Here is an 18,815-nt window from a genome sequence, read left to right as displayed (position 1 = left end):
TGATGCTTGTTTTCAAATTGTGAAGTGTATACACAGGGGCATGCATAAATCATAGAAACTTAAAGAATAGTAAGATGTAACCACCACCCAGGTTAAGAAAGAGGGCAATAAAGTCAGTACCTTAAAAGCCCCTTAGGAGAGACTTCTGCATCTGGAAAGGTAGAGCAGAAGTAGTTTTCCTTATTCCTATCACTAAATATAGCTAAAAACCCCGGACATTATATTTAAAACAAACATAAGAACATTCTTTTTTTTTTTTTTAATGTTTTATTTATTTCTAGGAGAGAGAGAGAGACAGCGTGAGCAGGGGAGGGTCAGAGTGAGAGGGAGTCACAGACTGAAACAGGCTCCAGGCTCCGAGCTAGCTGTCAGCACAGAGCCCGACGCGGGGCTCGAACCCAGGAACCGCGAGATCATGACCTAAGCGAAAGTCAGACGCTTAACCGACTAAGCCACCCAGGCGCCCCAAGAACATTCTAAAAGGTACAGAAAAGAAGGCAGACCAGCTAGGAACCTTGGGACACAAGGAATGATACTGTAGTGAGTTCCCTGAGTTTTCTTTTTGCCTCATATATCTCAGACTTGGTACGGGAGAAGCCAGAAACCTGGGAAGGCCAACAGATAGGAAAAGAAAAAAGCCAAAAGAAAAGTCTGTGTCCTCTAGCCAGAGGACTGGAAAAAAGGCAGCCTAGCAAAATAGAAAACTTTTCAGCAGTCACCCCCAAACTAATTAATACATTTACCTCTAGCTTTAGGCTGCATTTTGCAAGTGTTAATATATTACATTGTTATTATTACTCAGTTCAACATATAAATTTTATTATTATTTTTATTTTTAGAGAGGGAGACAGAGGGGCATGAAAGCAGGGTGAGGGCCTAGAGGGAGGGAGGGAGAGAGAGAACAGGAGAGAGAGAATCTGAAGCAGGCCTCATGCTCAGTGCTGAGCCTGATGCAGGGCTTGATTCCATGACCATTATCGTGATACATGAGCTGAAATCAAGAGTCAGATGCTCAACTGACTGAGCCACCCAGGTGCCCTATTTTTTATTTTTTATGCGTTTTGTTCTTTATAGATTATTTAGAAGTTTTTTTCTTAATTTCCAGATTTGTGAGATTTTTAATCTTTTGTTATTAATTCCTAATTTAATTATATTTTGGGCAGAAAATATAGTCTGTCTCTTTTCAATCCTTTAAAATTTCTTAAAATTTGCTTAGTGATCCAGCAGTGGTTAAGTTTTGAAAATATTCACAGTGAACTTAGAAAGAATGTATATTGTATACATCTGGGACTAACATTCTATGGACATTAATTAGGTTATGTATGTAAATCATGTTGTTCAGATATTCTGTATCTTTCCTGAATCTGTATCTTACCTACTTTCTCAGTAAGTTACTGAGAGATTTGTTAAGCCCTCCCAGTATGTTTGCAGATTTCTCTAGTTATCCTTATATTTCGGTTAATTTTTGCTCTGTATATGCTTGAGGTTATGGTAGTAGGTACATACAAATTTAGAATTGTTAAATCTACCGCATGGATTTAACTTTACCACTGTGACACATTTATCACTTTTATCTCTAGTAGTAATTTTTGTCTCAAGTTTATCTTGCTGGATACTTGCATGGTTTCATCAGATTTCTTGGGCTAATGTTTGCATAGTAGGTCATTTTACATTCTTTTACTTTAAACTCCCCTTATATCTTCTATGTGTCTCTTATTTACAGTATATAGTTGGATATTTTAATGCAATCCTACATTGTTTAGCATTTAGTCTACTTTCAATTGATTTAATTTTTCATATATTTAGCTTTTAATCTACTATTTTCCTGAGTTCTTCATTTTTTTCCATTTGTTCATGTCTCTCTTTTTTTTATCTTTACCTTCTTTTAACTTTCATTTTATTATTCCATTTTCTCATTTAATAACCTATCTTTGAGGTTATTAAACTCTTAGCTGGTCTTTAAGTGGCTACCCTAGAAAGTATGATATGCATTTTTATTTACCATTTTCTTATATTATTTGGTACTTTTATTTCTTAGATTACACAAGGAACATAGAATGCTTTCAGTTTATATATTTCTCTCTCAATACATTGCCATTGTTATCTTATATTTTTTGCTTTTGTTTTTAGGTAATTTTAGGTTTGTAGATGAGTTACATAACTGGTACAGAACATTTTCATGTGTAGCTTCCTCTTATGTTACCATGTTACATAACTATTAGATGCTTATTAAAGCAAAGACATTGTCCTGTTGACCAAAGTAATGAACTTATTCAAATTTTTCCACTATCATCCTTTTTCTGTTCCAGGACCCAGTCTGGGGTACCACACTTCATTTATTTGTTGTGTCCCTTTAGCTTATTTCTGTGATGTTTTTTCAGTCATCCGTGTCTTTCATGACCTTAACGATTTTCAGTAATCCTGGTTACTTATTTTGTAAAGCGTCTTTTATTTTGCAGTTTGCATTTGTTTGATGTTTTCTCATGATGAGATTGGGCTTATGCATTATTGGAACAATGTCACAGAGATATAGTCCTCTTCTTGGTATTACCTATCCGGGAGTGCCTGATGTCACTATGGGTGACTGGGGATGTTAACTTTGATCACTTGCTTAAGATGGTGTCTGTTAGGATTGTCCACTGCAGTTACTGTTTTTCTCCTTATAATTACTAAATATTTGGGGGAGATATTCTTTCAGACTTTGCAAATACCCTTTTCTTGTTTAAAGTTTAACCTGCTACTTTAAGCATTCTTTGGTAGTTCTTCACTATAGGAATTGTTACTTTAGTGTTCTGATGGCGATTTTCTATTTCCCTCATTTCTTCTATATATATTTTTTAATTTTACTTATTTATTTTGAGAAAGAGAGAAAGAGAGTGGGGAAGGAACAGAGAGAGAAGGAGAGAGAGAGAATCCCAAGCAGGACCTGTGCTGTCAGTGCAGAGCCTGACACAGGGCTGGATCTCATGAACTGTGAGACCATGATCTGAGCTGAAATCAAGAGTCAGATGCTTAACAGACACCCAGGGACCCCAATTCTTTTACCTTTATTAACTGGAATTTTTCTATCAGGACCTTTTGTCTCTTTTTCCTCATTTCTTTGCTTATTTAATAACTTCTGTATATCACCATGATGTCATATTTATTTATTTTATTCTCTATGCTAGACTTTAATATTTTTGTTATATATTTTGTAGCCCAACTTTTTTCAACTTTGTCCATTTTGAGCTTTTTTTAAAAAAATTTCTTAACATTTGTTTATTTTTGAGAGGCAGAGAGAGAAAGAACATGAGCCAGAGAGGGGCAGAGAGAGAGGGAGACACAGAATCTGAAGCACACTCCAGGCTCTGAACTGTAAGCACAGAGTGAGGTGTGGGGCTCGAACTCAGAGATCATGACCTGAGCTGAAGTCAGACATTCAACCGACTGAGCCACCCAGGTATCCCCATTTTGAGCTTTTTTTAGGTGGTCTCTTGTGTTCTTTCAATGTGCCTCCATTTTTTTTTTTTTAACGCACTTTCTAGCACCAAAAGTGCTGCAGGATCGTCTTATATTTCAGTTTATATATTTCTCTCTCAATGTATATGCCATTGTTACCTTATTTTTTTTTCTTTTATTTTTAGGTAATTTTAGGTTTGTAGAAGAGTATTGTCATTTTACTTTTTATTTAAGTCATTATAGCTATGTAGTGGTATTTTATCATCTCCATTTCCTTAATAATTAATGATAGTCATTCTTTTTTAGTCGTTATTTGCCTTCTGTAGGTTTTCTTTGGTGAAATATCCATTTAGCTCTTCATCCTATTTAAAATGTTGTTTATTTTCTTACTGAGATTTTAGAATTATTTATATCTGGTGGATATAGGATTTTTGTTATCATGTATGTTTTACAGGTATTTACCTTGTTTAATTTATTATCTTTATGGATCATGATTTTTCTGTTATATCTTTGCCTAATTAAGAAATCATTGCCTCATAAAAGGCCATAAAGATTTTTCTCTTCTATTTCCCTTGACAAATTTTACAGCTGTAGATTTTCTATTTATGTCTTTGATCCATTTTGAGCCAGTTTTGTGTATCATGTGAGGTAAGGATTGAGGCTTATTTATTTACTTACTTTCTTATGGATAACCAATTGTTCTAGCACCATTTATTGAAAACAGTTTTCTTTCTCTGTTAAATTGCCTTAGAAATATTATTAAAATAAATTGACCATAGATATATAAGTCTATTTCTGGTCTTTGTTCCTTTCCATTAATCTATGTGGTTATAGTTTCACTAATACCACAATGTCATATTTACTGTACCTTTACAGTAGGTCTTTGGAGTCCTATAGTGCATTCATTGGCATTCACAACATTCATAAATTTGTGCAGCCATCACCATTATCCACTTCATCATCCACTTTATTTTCATCAACCCAAAAGGAAACCCTGTAGTCATTAAACAGTCACTCCTCATTTCCCCTTCCTCTAGCTCTTGGCAGCCACTAATTTGCCTTCTGTCTCTCTGGATTTGCCTGTTCTGGAAATTTCATATAATTGGCATTATACAATGTGTAGTCTTCTGTGTCTTCCTTCTTTCACTTAGTAAAATGTTTCCAAATTATCCATGTTATAGGAGGTATCACTACTTCATTTTTTTATGGCTGGATAATAATTCATTACATGAAATAATGGTTTGAATAGTGTCCCCCAAAAGATATGTCACATCTTAACCCCCAGAACCTGTGAGTATGACGTTATTTGGAAAAAGAGTCATTACAGATATAATTAAGCCAAGGGTCTCAAGATGGAACGTCTTGAATTATCCGTTGGGTTTTAAATCCAATGACAGGTATCCTTATAAGAGAAGAAGTAAGACAGAGAAAAGGAGAAGGCTATGTAAAAACAGAGATGGAGATGAGAACGATATAGCTGAGGAAGCCAAAGCATGCCTGGAGCCACCAGAAGCTGTAAGAGACAAGGAAGGATTCTCCCCTCATGACGTTGGAGGGAGTGTAGCCTGCCAATGCCTTAAGTTTAGACTTCTGGCTGCAACATTGTGAGAGAATAAACTTCTCTAGTTTCAGCTAACCAGTTTGTGGTAATTTGTTATGGTGGCCCTAGGAAACAACACACATGGATATGCTGCATTTTTTTTCCATTCGTGAGTTGATGGACATCTAGACTGTTCATATTTTTGGGGTATTATAAATAGGGCTGTTATGAACATTCATGTACACGTTCTTGTTTAAACACCTGTTTTCAATTATTTGATTATATACCCAGGAGTGGGATTAGATTACCAAGTCATCTAGTAATTCTATGTTTGACTTACTGAGGAACACCAAGTATTTTTCACAATAGCTGCCCATTTTGTGTTCTAATTTCTCTACATTCTCAAGTGTTTGTTATTTTCTTTTTTCATCAAGATTACAGCCTTCCTAGTGACTGTGAAGAAGGGATATTTCATTGTGGTTTTGATTTGTGTTTCAGTAATGAATAATGATGTTAACCGTCTTGTCATGTCCTTATTGGCCATTTATACATCTTCTTTAGAGAAATATGTGTTCAGGTCCTTTGCCTAATTTTAAATTGGGTTGTTTATTTTTTGTTATTTTGAATTTTTGTTTTTTGTTATTATTGACTTGTAAGAGTTATTTATATATTCTGGATACTAGACTCAATATTTTCTTTGCTTTCTCACATTCTGTGGGTTGTTTTTCTTTCTTTTTAAAAAAATTTTTTAATAGTTTATTGTCAAGTTGGTTTCCATATAACACCCAGTGCTCATCCCCACAAGTGCCCTCCTCCATGCCCATCACCCCCCTTCTCCTCTCCCCCACCCCCATCAGCCCTCAGTTTATTCTCGGCATTCAAGAGTCTCTCATGGTTTGCCTCCCTCCCTCTCCACCACTATTTTCCCCCTTCTCCTCCTCCATGGTCCTCCGTTAAGTTCCTCCTAATCCTCCTATACATGCAAACATATGGTATCTGTCCTTCTCTCCCTGACTTATTTCACTCAGCATAACACCCTCAAGTTCCATCCATGTTGCGACACATGGCCAGATTTCATTCTTTCTCATTGCCATGTAGTATTCCATTGTATAGATGAACCACATCTTCTTGATCCATTCGTCAGTTGATGGACACTTAGGCTGTTTCCATGATTTGGCTATTGTTGAGAGTGCTGCTATGAACATTGGCGTACATGTGCCCCTATGTATCAGCACTCCTGTATCCCTTGGGTAAATTCCTAGCAGTGCTATTGCTGGGTCGTTTTTCTTTCCTGATGGTGTCCTTTGAGGCACAAAAGTTTTTTAATTCACATTTTAATTTAATTTTAATTTATCTGCCTTTTTCTTTGGTTGTTAGTGCTCTAGGTACCCTATCTCAGAAGCCATTGCCAAATCCAAAGTCATGAAGACCTACCCTGGTGTTTTCTTCTAAGAGTTTTATGGTTTATAGTTCTTATATTTAGTTCTTTGATCCCTCTTAAGTTTTGTAAGTAAGGTAAGCATTCATTTTTATTCATTTGCATCTGGATATCTAATCATCTAGTACCATTTTGACGAGATTATCCTCTCTACATTGAATGGTCTTGACATTCTTGTAAGAAATTAATTAACCATAGATATATAGATTAATTTTTGTGCTCTCAGTTCCATTCTATTTCATTGATCTATATATTTTTCCTTATGCCAGTACTACACTGCTTTAATAACTGTAGCTTTATAGTAAGTTTTAAAATTGATTATCAATTTGATTGAGATTGCATCCAGTCTTTTGGTATCTTTGGGGATTATGTCATCTGAATAGTATTGTTTTCTAGTCCATGAACATGAGATACCTTTTACCTTATTTAAGTCTTCAATTTATTTTTAAGTTTATTTATTTTATTTTATTTTAGTAATCTTTATACCCAACATGGAGCTAGAATTCATGACCTCAAGATCAAGAGTTGCATGCTCTTCTGACTAAATCAGCCAGGTGCCTCAAGTCTTTACTTTCTTTTAGCAGTTTAGTAGTTTTTAGTGTACAAGTCTTGGAACTTTTGGATTAAATTTATTTCTCAGTATTTTATTCTTTTGATACTACTTTTAATAAAATTGTTTTCTTAGTTTCCTTTTCAGATTTTCATTGCTGAATATAGAAATACTTGACGTACCTGCCTGATTCAGTCAGAAGAGCATGGTTCTGTGGCTTTGGTGACCTACAAGACTTAAACTTCTGTCATTTCTAATACAATACTTAGCAGTGTCCAGGGTTAAAGCATTCTTGCCTTCATGTTTCTTCTCTCCAGTAGTAGTAGCAGGTCCAACTCAATCTTCTATGATTTTAAACAGCATTGATACCACCTGTATAAAACCTTCTGTTACATACTTTTTTTGAGGAACAATGGCAGGGAGAAATATTTGGGTGTAGCCTGAGGCACAGTGTTCCCACTAAGTTAAGGTCCTTTTTTTCATCTTAAAGCAGGCCTTAATTGCTTTTAAATAAAATTTTAAGTGATACTGTATTATACAGAGACAAATGTTTAAAATCCTGTAATTTAGAACAATGAAAAGTATCTTTATGAGAGTTAACTTATTTTTTTTACATTATCATAGGAAAAAAGATTACCTTCTGTTTACAAATTTAGCCCTGTGCCCAGGCCATTTTTAAAGGGAAGAGTTATTTTTTTTTAATATTTTAAAATGGTTTATTTATTGAGAGAAAGAGAGAGAGAGCATGAGCAGAGAAGGATCAGAGAGAGGAGGAGACACAGAATCTGAAGCAGGTTCCAGGCTCTGAGCTGTTAGCACAGAGCTCGGCATGGGCCTCAAACCCACAAACCATGAGATCATGACCTGAGCCAAAGTTGAACACTTAACCAACTGAGCCATCCATGTGCTCCTAAGGGAAGAGTTATTTAATATAATGCTCTTTTAGTCACTGTTTTTAAAGTTGTGCTTAATGTCCAGGTCCCTTCCAAGAAAAGAATGGTGAATTTTGTTTTGAGTGGTCTTCTACTTATTTCTTCTTTAAGGAATTTTTGGTAGTTTGTGTATTTTAAGGAATTTTTCCATTTCCTCCAAGTTGAATTAATTAATGTCAGAGTGATCTGAAGTGAGAGCCCTTCTTTCATATTTGATATAGGTAATTTGTGTCTTTTTAAAAACTATCATTATGGCTATAAATTTGTGTTTTATTGATCTTTTCCAAGAATTAACTTTGGTTTCGTAGGTTTTCTCTGTCGTTTCTTTGTTTCCAGTTTCACTGATTCCTGCCCTTACCAGTAATTTCCTTCCATCTGCCTACTTCACATTTAATTTGCTTTTCTTTTTGTATATGCTTAGGGTAGAAGGATGGGTTATTGACTGTAAATGTTTCTTCTATTCTAACATAAGCCTTTAATGATAAGCATTTCCATGTAACATAAGCACTGTTTTAGTTGTATCATGCACACATTTTAACAAAACTTTTTATATTGGGATAGTTTTAGATTTATAAAACACAGTTGCAAAGATAAGACAGAGAGTTCCCCTATATATTTCACCAGGATCCCCTGATACTAATAACTTTACACAACCATATTTTTCAAAACTAAGAAATTAATAGTGATATATTGATATTGCCTTAAGAGTAAGAATTTATTAAGACTTCACCAACTTTTCTACTAATGTCTTTTTCCTTTTTTAGGACCCAATCCAGAATACTACAGTACATTTAGTCATTATGTCTCCTTCATTTATTTCTTTTTTATTTTCAGTGCTACTAATTATAATTAATTAATTAATTAATTTAATGTTTTATTTATTTCTGAGAGAGAGAGAGAGAGAGAGACAGTGTGAGCTGGGAAGGGGCAGAGACCGAGGGAGACACAGAATCTGAAGCAGGCTCCAGGCTCTGAGCTGTCAGCACAGAGCCAGACAGGGGGCTCAAACCCATGAACCATGAGATCATGACCTGAGCCGAAGTCAGCAGCTTAACCAACTGAGCCACCCAGTGCTACTAATTTTAAAGAGTACTGATCAGATATTCTATAGAAGTTCCGTCAACTTAGGTTTGTCTGATGTTTTCCAATGATTAGAGTAAAGGCATGGGTTTTGGAGAAGAATATGCCCTTCTTGCATCATTTTAGATGCACATGATAGCAACATGATTTATTACTGGTGACGGAAATCTTTGTTTATTTGGTCAGGGTTATCACATATATTTGATATGTGTTTTCATTTAAATACAATTCAAAATATTTTCTAATTTCCTTTATGACTTCCATTCTGACTCATGAGCTATTTAGAACCATGTTGCTTAATTACCAAATGTTTGGGGATTTTCCAGATATCTTTCTGTTTTTTACTTCTAATTTTATTTTGTTGTCAGAGAACTTACCTTACATGATTTGGGTTTTAAGCTTGTTGAGGATTGTTTTATGATGAAGAATAGGGTACACCTGGTAAATGTTTCATGTGCCCTTGAAAAAAGTGTGTATTTTGTTGTTGGATTGAGCATATTGTAAATACCAAGTTGGCTGATAATGTTTAAGCTTTCTATATTCTTACTTATTTTCTATTCTATCAATTCCAGAGGAGGGTTGAAGTCTAACTATAATTGTGGATCTATCTATTTCTACTCAGTTCTGTTAGCTTTTGTTCATGTGTTTTTAAATTATGTTAGATATATACACAGTTAAGATTGTTATGTTCTCTTGGTTAATTTACCCCTTTATTACACATCTTTCTTATACCTGGTAGTATTTATTGTTCTGAAGTCTGTTTTGTCTGATATTAATATGGCCACTCCAGCTTTCTTTTGATTTGTGTTTTAATTGTATATAATTTTCCATTATTTTACTTACTTTAAATTAATAGATGTAATTTTTAGAGAAGTTTTACATTTAAAAAAACTGAGTAGAAAATACAGTTTTCCCATTTTCCTTTTTTCCTACCCCTGCAGTTTCTATTGTTATTAACATCTTGCATTAATGTGATACATTCATTATACTTCATGAACAAATATTGGTTACATTATTATTAACTAATATCCATAGTTTACAGTAGAGTTTGCTCTTTGTCTTACACAGTTCTGAGGATTTTGACAAATATATAATGACATGTATCCACCAGCGCTGTATCATCCTGAAGTTTCATAGCCTTAAAAATGCCTTGTACTTCACCTGTTCTTCATTCCTCCACTCTCCTTGAATTTCTGGCCCCTGTTGATCTTTGTACTGTCTCCGTAGTTTTGCCTTTTCTAGAACATTATGTAGTTGGAGCCATACATTATGTAGTGTTTTCAGATTGGCTTCTTTCCTATTACCACATACATTTAAGATTCTTCCATGTCTTTTCATAGCTTAATCTTTTTTTTATATTGATGAATAATAGTATAGGGAAGACCATAGTTTGTTTATACATTCACCTACTAAAGAACATCTTGGTTGCTTCTAGGTTTTGGCAATTATGAATAAAACTGCTATAAACTTCTTTGTGCAGGCTTTTGTATAGACATAAGTTTTCAACTCATTTGGGTAAATGCCAAGGAACACAATTCTGGATCATGGTAAAACTATGTAAGAAGCTTCTTAAGGAAATACCAAATTATCTTCCAGAGTGACTGTTCCATTTTTCACTTCCATCAGCAATGAATGAGAATTCCTGTTGCTTTACATTCTCACTTAGGATTTCATGTTTTTGGTGTTTTGGTTTCTTAGGATTCTAATAGGTGTGTAGTAATATCTCATTGTTTTAATTCGCATTTCTTTAATGGCATATGATGTTGAGCATCTGTTGATATAGTTACTTGCCTTCTATCTTCTTCGATGAAGTATTCAGATACTATGCCCATTTTTTCATTGGGTTGTTTTTTCTTTTATTGAGTTTTAAGAGTTCTCTGTGTATTTTGGATAAGAGTCTTTTATCAAATATATATTTAGTAAAGGTTTTTTTCAGGCTATGGCTTGTCTTTAATTCTTTCGACATCATTTTACTTTTAACCTTTCTTTACATTTAAAGTGTTGTTGTTTTTTTTTTTTTTTTTTGTGGGGGGAGTGCCTGGGTGGCTCCATCAGTTGAGTGTCTGACTTCAGCTCAGGTCATGATTTTGCGGTTTGTCAGTTCAAGCCCTGTGTTGGTTTCTGTGCTGACAGCTCAGAGCCTGGAACCTGCTTCAGATTCTGTGCCTTCCTCACTCTCTGCCCCTTCCTTTGTCATGCTCTGTCTCTCTCCCTCTCTCTCTCTCAAAAAATAAATAAGCGGGGATGGGTGGGAGGGGGGTGATGGGCATGGAGGAAGGCACTTGTGGGGATGGGCACTGGGTGTTATATGGAAACCAACTTGACAATAAACTATTTAAAAATGTGAAAAAATTTTTAAAAAATTATTGAAAAAATAAATAAATAAAGTGCATTTCTTTTGTTTTCACCCCATTTGGCAATCTTTGTCTTTTAATTTGTATGTTTACACCATTTATATTTAATATAATTATATAATTGGATTAAAGTCTATAATTTTTCTAGTTGATTCCTATTTGTTCCATCTGTTCTTTCGTCCTTTTACCCTCTTTTTCTGCCCGCTTTTAGATTGATTATTTTTTATGATTCCATTTTATCTCCATTATTGGCATTAACTGTACCTCTTTCAAACAAATTTTAATGTTTGTCTTAGAGTTTATAATACAGTCTTTTATTAACCAATACTTGTCCTGCTTCATGTATAGGTTAAGTACCTTATAATACCCCCAGTTTCAGTCTCCTAATTTTGTGCTATAGTTGTCATGAATTTTCTTTATCATATGCTATAATTTCATAACACCTTGCTACTATTTTTGCTTTAGACAGTCAGTTATCTTTTAGGTGATTAACAATATGAAAACATGTTTTTTATATTTGTCTTCATTTATCCTTTCTTAGAAACCTTTATTTTTTTGTATAGATCCAAGTTTTTATTGGGCAGGTCTGTGGGTAATGAATAATCAGGTTTTACTTACCTGAAAAGATATTTCAGACTTCCGTTTTCTAGTCCATCTGTAAGGAGCTTAGAAGTTGCCATTCCATCCTAATAACAAGTATTTAAAAAGCTGAACAAACTGAAAAATCAACAGCTCTTTTAGATTCATCTGCGAAGTGAGGTTACAGTACAAACCTCTGTCCTATGAATTGGAGACATATAGGTAGATAGAATCACAACTTATTTGAGAAGAAACCCACCTTCATGGGAATGAGTACTGGAATAAAAAAGCCCTAAAGTGTGATTAACAAATTAGGTTCATTGTGGAAAAGCTTCAGATCAAAACCCCAGGGGGATCCCAGTTATTAGAAGGCTCTCATGCTTTTATTAGTTTTATCCAGGAAACTCTACCAGGTTCTCACAGTAAAAATCACAGAAAAATCCTTTCATGCTTCCAACAAGGGTAGAGAAAAAGAAACCATTTTGAATTATGCTAGAGCATTCTGTTCTTTTTAAAAATTTATTTGTTTATTTAAAGTTTAGTTAATATACAGTGCAATATTGGTTTCAGGAGTAGAATTCAGTGATTCATGAGTTAAATACAATAGGGCACTTGTGAAGAGCATTCTGTTCTTAACAAGGCCTTCTCCCAGGAGAGGTTATTTTATTATAGCATAATCTGCTGAGATTTTATCAGAGCCTCATCAACCTGGGGGAGGGGAATTACCCAACTCTAGTTCACTCTCTCCTTCCACATGGGGAAGGGAAATAACCAACTCCAATCCCCTTTAGCCCTCCTCTCCAACCTAACAGGGGGGAAAAACTGAGAAGTATTGGTTAGGTTGACAGTCCAGGGCATAGGCTTATCAAAAGACTGAAACATAACCATGGTACTATAAAATGCTTCTACTCTCTCCACACCTTATTACTACTTACTAAGTCCTACTCGCGACAGTTCCTTTACCCCAATGCATCATGTCATCCTTTCAATAAGAGGCTACAAGCCATACTAAAAAAAGAAAAACAAACAAACACAATTTAAGGAGAGAGAGAAAGTATCAGAACTAGACTAGACAATGCAGGGATATTGGGCTTTTAAGACCATAAATTGAAAACAGCTATGATTAATATGCTAAAGACTAAAGATTCTTCTTTTTCTTCAACTGTGTTTCCTTCTCTGGATCCTAATTACACATATGGTATACCATTTAATATTGTCTCACAGATCCTAGATACTTTGCTCTGATTTTTGTTTATTTGTTGTTTTAATGTACTTTTTTCTCATTGTGTTTCAGTCTGAATAATTTGTGTTGCCCTATCTTCAGGTTCCTTAATAGTTTCCTTGGTTGTGTTGAGTCTGCTTTGAGCATTTCAAAGGCATTACTCAGCTCTCTTACTACATTTTTTGTTTCTAGAATTTCCATTAAATTCTTTTTTTATACTTTCAGTATTTCTACTGAAATTTCACATCTGTTTATATTTGTTAGTTATTTTTTACACTCAGGACATTAATTTATTTATCACAGATATATTAAATTCCCTGTCATATCATTCCAGTATCTCAGTTTGCCCTGATTATGTTTCAGAAAAATTGCTTTGTCTCTTGAAGCACTTTATTTTCTTGCTTTTTTTTTTTTGGTCTGTCTTGCAGTTTTTATTGCATACTTACCTTGTGTGTAATATTGTATGTAAAGTCATGATGTAAATATTATATTTTTTGAAAGTATGCACAGTTCTTCTCCTAAGATATTAATATGGAGCATTGAGTGAATTTAGTTTGTATATGAGCCTGTGTTTGAGATCTTTTTTGTTCTTATGTTTGCTTTCAATGTGTCTTCAGCTTCAAAACATTTTTCTTAGGATAGGAGTTGAGGATAGGAGTTCCAGAGGGGTGTGTGTTTGTGTGTGTGCATGTGTGTGTGTGTGTGTGTGTTTTAACAATCCTACTCCACCTGCAACTTTGAGACTTCCTAGTACACTTGCACCTCAGAAGGATTGTCACAGGGCACTGTTGCCCATCCTTGACCATAATCTTCTCTTGCTTGGTACTCATGCTTGCTAGCCTAGTAGTGGGGATCAGTGAGAATCCTGTTGTCCTGGTCCATCCTTAGTCTTAGACAGACTGCAAAGTTTGTTGCTTTTGGAGAGGGTCAGGAAATGATCTGGTTCCAGATCTTTAGAAGTATTATACCACTGTAGGAGGAATACAATACTGTCTACTGACCAAGACCCACCAAAGATACAAGGAAGAATTTGACTGTCTTGGAGAGGTAGATCTGTATCACTGAGAAAGCTCTATGGCCATAGGGCCAGTCTTTCTTGTGAGCATCCAATGGAGGTCTGTTGAGTAGAACATGTGAAAGTTGTGAATTTTCCTTGTGTCTGGGACTCCCAAGAGTCCCGTATCATCACATCACATCATATCACCCATGCTTTGCCTTTAGTAGGTTTTTATAATTTTTTTTTTTTTAATTTTGAGAGTTGGGGGAGAGGCAGCAAGAGAGGGAGAGAGAGAATCTCAAGCAGGCCCGATGCTGTTAGCAAAGAGCTTGACATGATTCTTCGTCCCACAAACTGTGAGATCATGACCTGAGCTGAAATCGAATTGGCTACTTAACTGACTGAGCCACTCAAGCTCCCCATTGCCTTTAGTAATTTGTTTAAAATTTTTATGTGAATTTTTTTAACCTGCTTCTGTGGTGTCTGGTGTTTCTTCCTTTTGTGCTCTTGCCACAGGTGAACATTTGCTCATGTTTCATCTCTCAATGGTGGCACCTGTCTTTCCTTAGACTTGAGACTTTTTGATTGTCCTATGACCTCTTATCTCTGATGAGTTCAGGAAAAGTTATAGTTTTGTAGTTTATCCAGCTACTGTTGTTATTGTCATTGTTGTTAGGGTATGAGCAATACTATTCCCAGATTTCTACATCCTGGACTTCTTTGTGTTTTAAGGACTTTTTTTCATAATCTATCCCATATGTATTTAGTATGTAGCATGATAGTTGATATTTCCTTTTATTTACAGTTTTATTTCCTTTTTGACTTACAGTTACTTAGTGACTTTAAAAAAAATTCAGGGTGTTTGAGACTTTTATTTAACCTTTTGATCTTTATTTCTATTGTTTTAACTTTGTGGTCAAAGAATAGGGACAGTTAAATTTTCACTTTGAGAAATATGTTGAAGTTGTTCTTTCGACTTTTTGACCAGAATGTACATTTGAAATTTATGGGATGTTTATATCTCTATTAAGCCACATTTATTAATTATTAATAGTGGGTTCTCTATAATCTTTCTTTTCCTACTTAATCTGTTAAAGATTAAAGTAAGTATGTTAAAGGTAATGATTATGATAATGGTTTTACCATTTTTTTTTCTTGAATTAACTCTCTTTCGTCTTGGTTATTTTAGTTATTTTGTAAGCTATTATTCATCCCAGAAATGTTTATCAATTACTTTGTTTTGGAGTAGCATAAGAAAATAATCCATTGATTTAATTAATTTTTTTTTCTATTGCTACTTCTGATTTTGTCTTGCTTTCATGCATCTTTGCCCATCTGTTTATTTTTAATCCATCTACTGTGTTCATTGTCTGGGTGGCTCAGTCAGTTGAGTGTCTGACTTCAGCTCAGGTCATGATCTCACAGTTTGTAGGTTTCGAACCCCACATCAGACTCTTTGCTGACAGCCCAGAGCCTGGAGACTCCTTCCGATTCTGTGTGTCACTCTCTCTCTGCTCCTCCCCAACTCACCCTCTGTCTCTCTCTCTCAAAAATAAACATTAAAAAAATTTAATCCATCTACTATGCCCATATCCATTGAAAAAACTTAGTCCAAGTTTACTGTTGTCTTGTTTTCCCTAGACTACTGAAATAGGAACCTAATTGGTCTCCTTGTTTTTGCTTTTACTTTATGGAAATCCATACCCCACTCTGTAGCCAAGGTGATCATTTGCCAGCTGAAACCTCTCCCATGGCTTCTCTCATACTTCGTATCATGCCTTATATAATCTACTCCCAGCCTCCCTCTCCAAACTCCTCTCATACCACTCTCCCTTTTGTTCACTGTATTCTAGTTTTACTGGTCTTGTTTCTTACCCTTAACCATGCTGTGCTTTTACACTAGGAAGTCTACCCAGAAGACTTCTTTTTGTGACTAATGCCTTCTTTTCATTTAGGACTAAGTGCATTTGTCAGAGAATTTTTTTCTGACTATCCAATCTAAAGTAGCCATTCTGTCACTCGCTTCTATCACTTTATCACTCATTCTGTCACTCTGAGTCACTCTATTATGTTGTTTTATTTTTTCTTTAAAGCATGTACTAGTGTCTGAATTAGTCTTGATTATTTATTTGTGTACACTGTGAGAGTGGGTATCTTGTTTATTGCTCTCTCCCTGGCATCTATAACTCTTCACTTCTCAGGGCAGTTTTCTTCAGCAATTTTTTTAATCATTAGGTCTTCGTCTAACCAATTTTCTCGAGAAAATTCTTTTATATTTACTTTACCTTGTCTGGAATTTTCTTGTGAATCTTTTTATTTTCTTCTTTCTATGTCTTTCCTTCAATATCTCATAATTTCTTTCAAGTTTGTCACTACTTCACTGGTTCTCTGTTCTGTAGTATATAATATTCTGCTCACTCCTTTCACTGGGATTCAATATGTATAGTTCTGCAATGACATTATTTTCTCTCCACACATTGTTGAGCTTTTTTTTCTCATTGTATTTTTCTTCTTCACACAATGTCCTAGTGGATTATGTTGGAAAAATTATTCCTCAGATTGGGGTGCTTCTTTTGAACTGCTGAATTTGTTATCTCACGTTTTGAGTTACTTGTTTGCCTTTCATTACAGAGAGAGACCAGAGTTTGCCTCATACCAGGAGTTGAGGCGAGTTGAGGTTTTGGCATAGATTATATTTAAACTCCTTGAATGATTTCAGGTTTCTGAGATATTCAAGAGCAGTATGGGAAGTGAGGTTATGGTAAAAGGAAGGGTTAGGTCTGATATAGGTATGAGTCATTTTCATTAAAGGAAAACTCTGCAGCCTTGAAGAGTCAGTGGAATTCGGGGCTCATCCAGCCATGTCTGAAGATGAGATAAATGTACTAATACACTAGAGACATCGGTTGGTTATCTGTATCAAATCTGGTAGCAACACCTAGCAAGGTTCCCAGCACAGAGTTAGTCCATAGAATATATTTGTTGAAATGAACCAAAGTACACTGAGTGCTGAATTCCTAACTCTGCACTGGGTGCTGTGGGAAATACATAAATGATCAAATCACATTCCATTCCTGCAGTGAGCTTCATCTAGTAGGGATATTAGCCATTTGAAGACTTAAATAATAAAGGAAGAAATTTCTCAAGAAGTTCAGATGTGCTAAAAGAAAGGAGACTGCCCTCTGAACCAGTTAGTTGGGGAATTCTTCCAGAAGGGAACAATATTAGAGGTCTTAAACAAGTGGTTGGAAAAAGGAAGGATGTGGTTAGGGTGGACTAGATGGTAGGAGTAGTTGATATAAAGATGATGTAGAGGCCCAAATCAGCACAATGTATGTGAGAGAAATGAAAGGTGCAGTTTGTCTAGGACAAACAAGACATGCAGGGTATAGAGTAGGTAGGCCCTGGCCCAGTGGGCCTGAACCTTCCATGCTAAGCCTAGGATTTTAGCCTTTACCCTGTGGCTGCAGGAAGGTATTGGAGACCTTTGAGCTGAGAGGAAAGAACTATCATAAGAAGTGTTTCAGGAAGCTCCATTGGTATATTTCCATTGGTGAGAGATTGATAGGACACAATGTATCTCTTCTTGTGCTTTTTCTCTCTTCTCCTCATTTGTCTCTTCTCTATTTCTTCCTTTGCCCCAATCTTGATCAGTTTTCTGGGATATTCCCTAGAGTGGCTTTTGATTCCTACCATCTCCAAAGTAGTAACACTGTCAACAGTACATATTTTACCTACTAGTAGCTATTGCAGTTTGGGCCTTGGTTAGTATGCCAGACAGCAGAGGTTTTCACATTTTCCAAAAGGGGAGTTTTGCTTCCTGAACTGTGACCTGGGTGTTTACAAAATAGATGTCATGTTCTTATTATATGGCTTATGAAAATTGGCCTTCAGAATAGAAATAGAAAATTGCAGGAAGATTATATTATCACTCCATGCCTTGGGGATGGATGGCAAGGAAGGAGATTAGGCTCACTCTTTGCCTACACTTCTAATATTTTTTGCCTCATCTAAAGAACCACCTTGCCTAAAGAGCCCAGGAGATCTTCATATAGCCAAAAAGTTGAGGCTTCCCTTGACTTAACACTCTGCCTCCTGAGTCACTGCCCATGGAAGATAGGGAGGTCCAGTCCCACCACTGTCCAGTCTGGTGCTTCCTTTGGTCGCTTACCAGAGTGGGGCATCTCACTAATGGGAATGGAGATGAAGGTATCACCAAGATATCATCAGGATTACATTCTTCTGATGTTCTGAATTTGCTATATATGTTCCATATTATTCCATTTCACTAATACACCCCCTTTTCTTTGTCTTTTCTGAAAACATCACTTACACAAGTTTTTTGTGTGTGCAGCAAATGCTTGAGATGCTATAAGGTACCAGAGATGTTTTATTCTGTCATGATGCTTGCCCTTGGCCTCATCTGTCATGTGTTTGGTGCTATTTTCTGCTATCACCTTCCATGGTACATATTGTCCTACCATTTGGCAACTTTGCTCCAAACAAACAGGACAAACTTAGTCATATATGACTATTTAATTAAATAGGACTAATTAATTAAGATTAAATAAAATGAAAAGTCCTCAGTTGCCTTAACCATATTGCAGGTGCTCAATAACTACATGTGACTCATGGCTCCTATACTGGACAGTGAAGGTATATAATACTCTCATCATCACAAATGT

Source organism: Crocuta crocuta, unplaced genomic scaffold (assembly GCF_008692635.1).
Source record: "Crocuta crocuta isolate KB4526 unplaced genomic scaffold, BGI_CrCroc_1.0 scaffold64, whole genome shotgun sequence".
Taxonomy (NCBI): Eukaryota; Metazoa; Chordata; class Mammalia; order Carnivora; family Hyaenidae; genus Crocuta; species Crocuta crocuta.
This window is presented reverse-complemented; position numbering follows the sequence as displayed.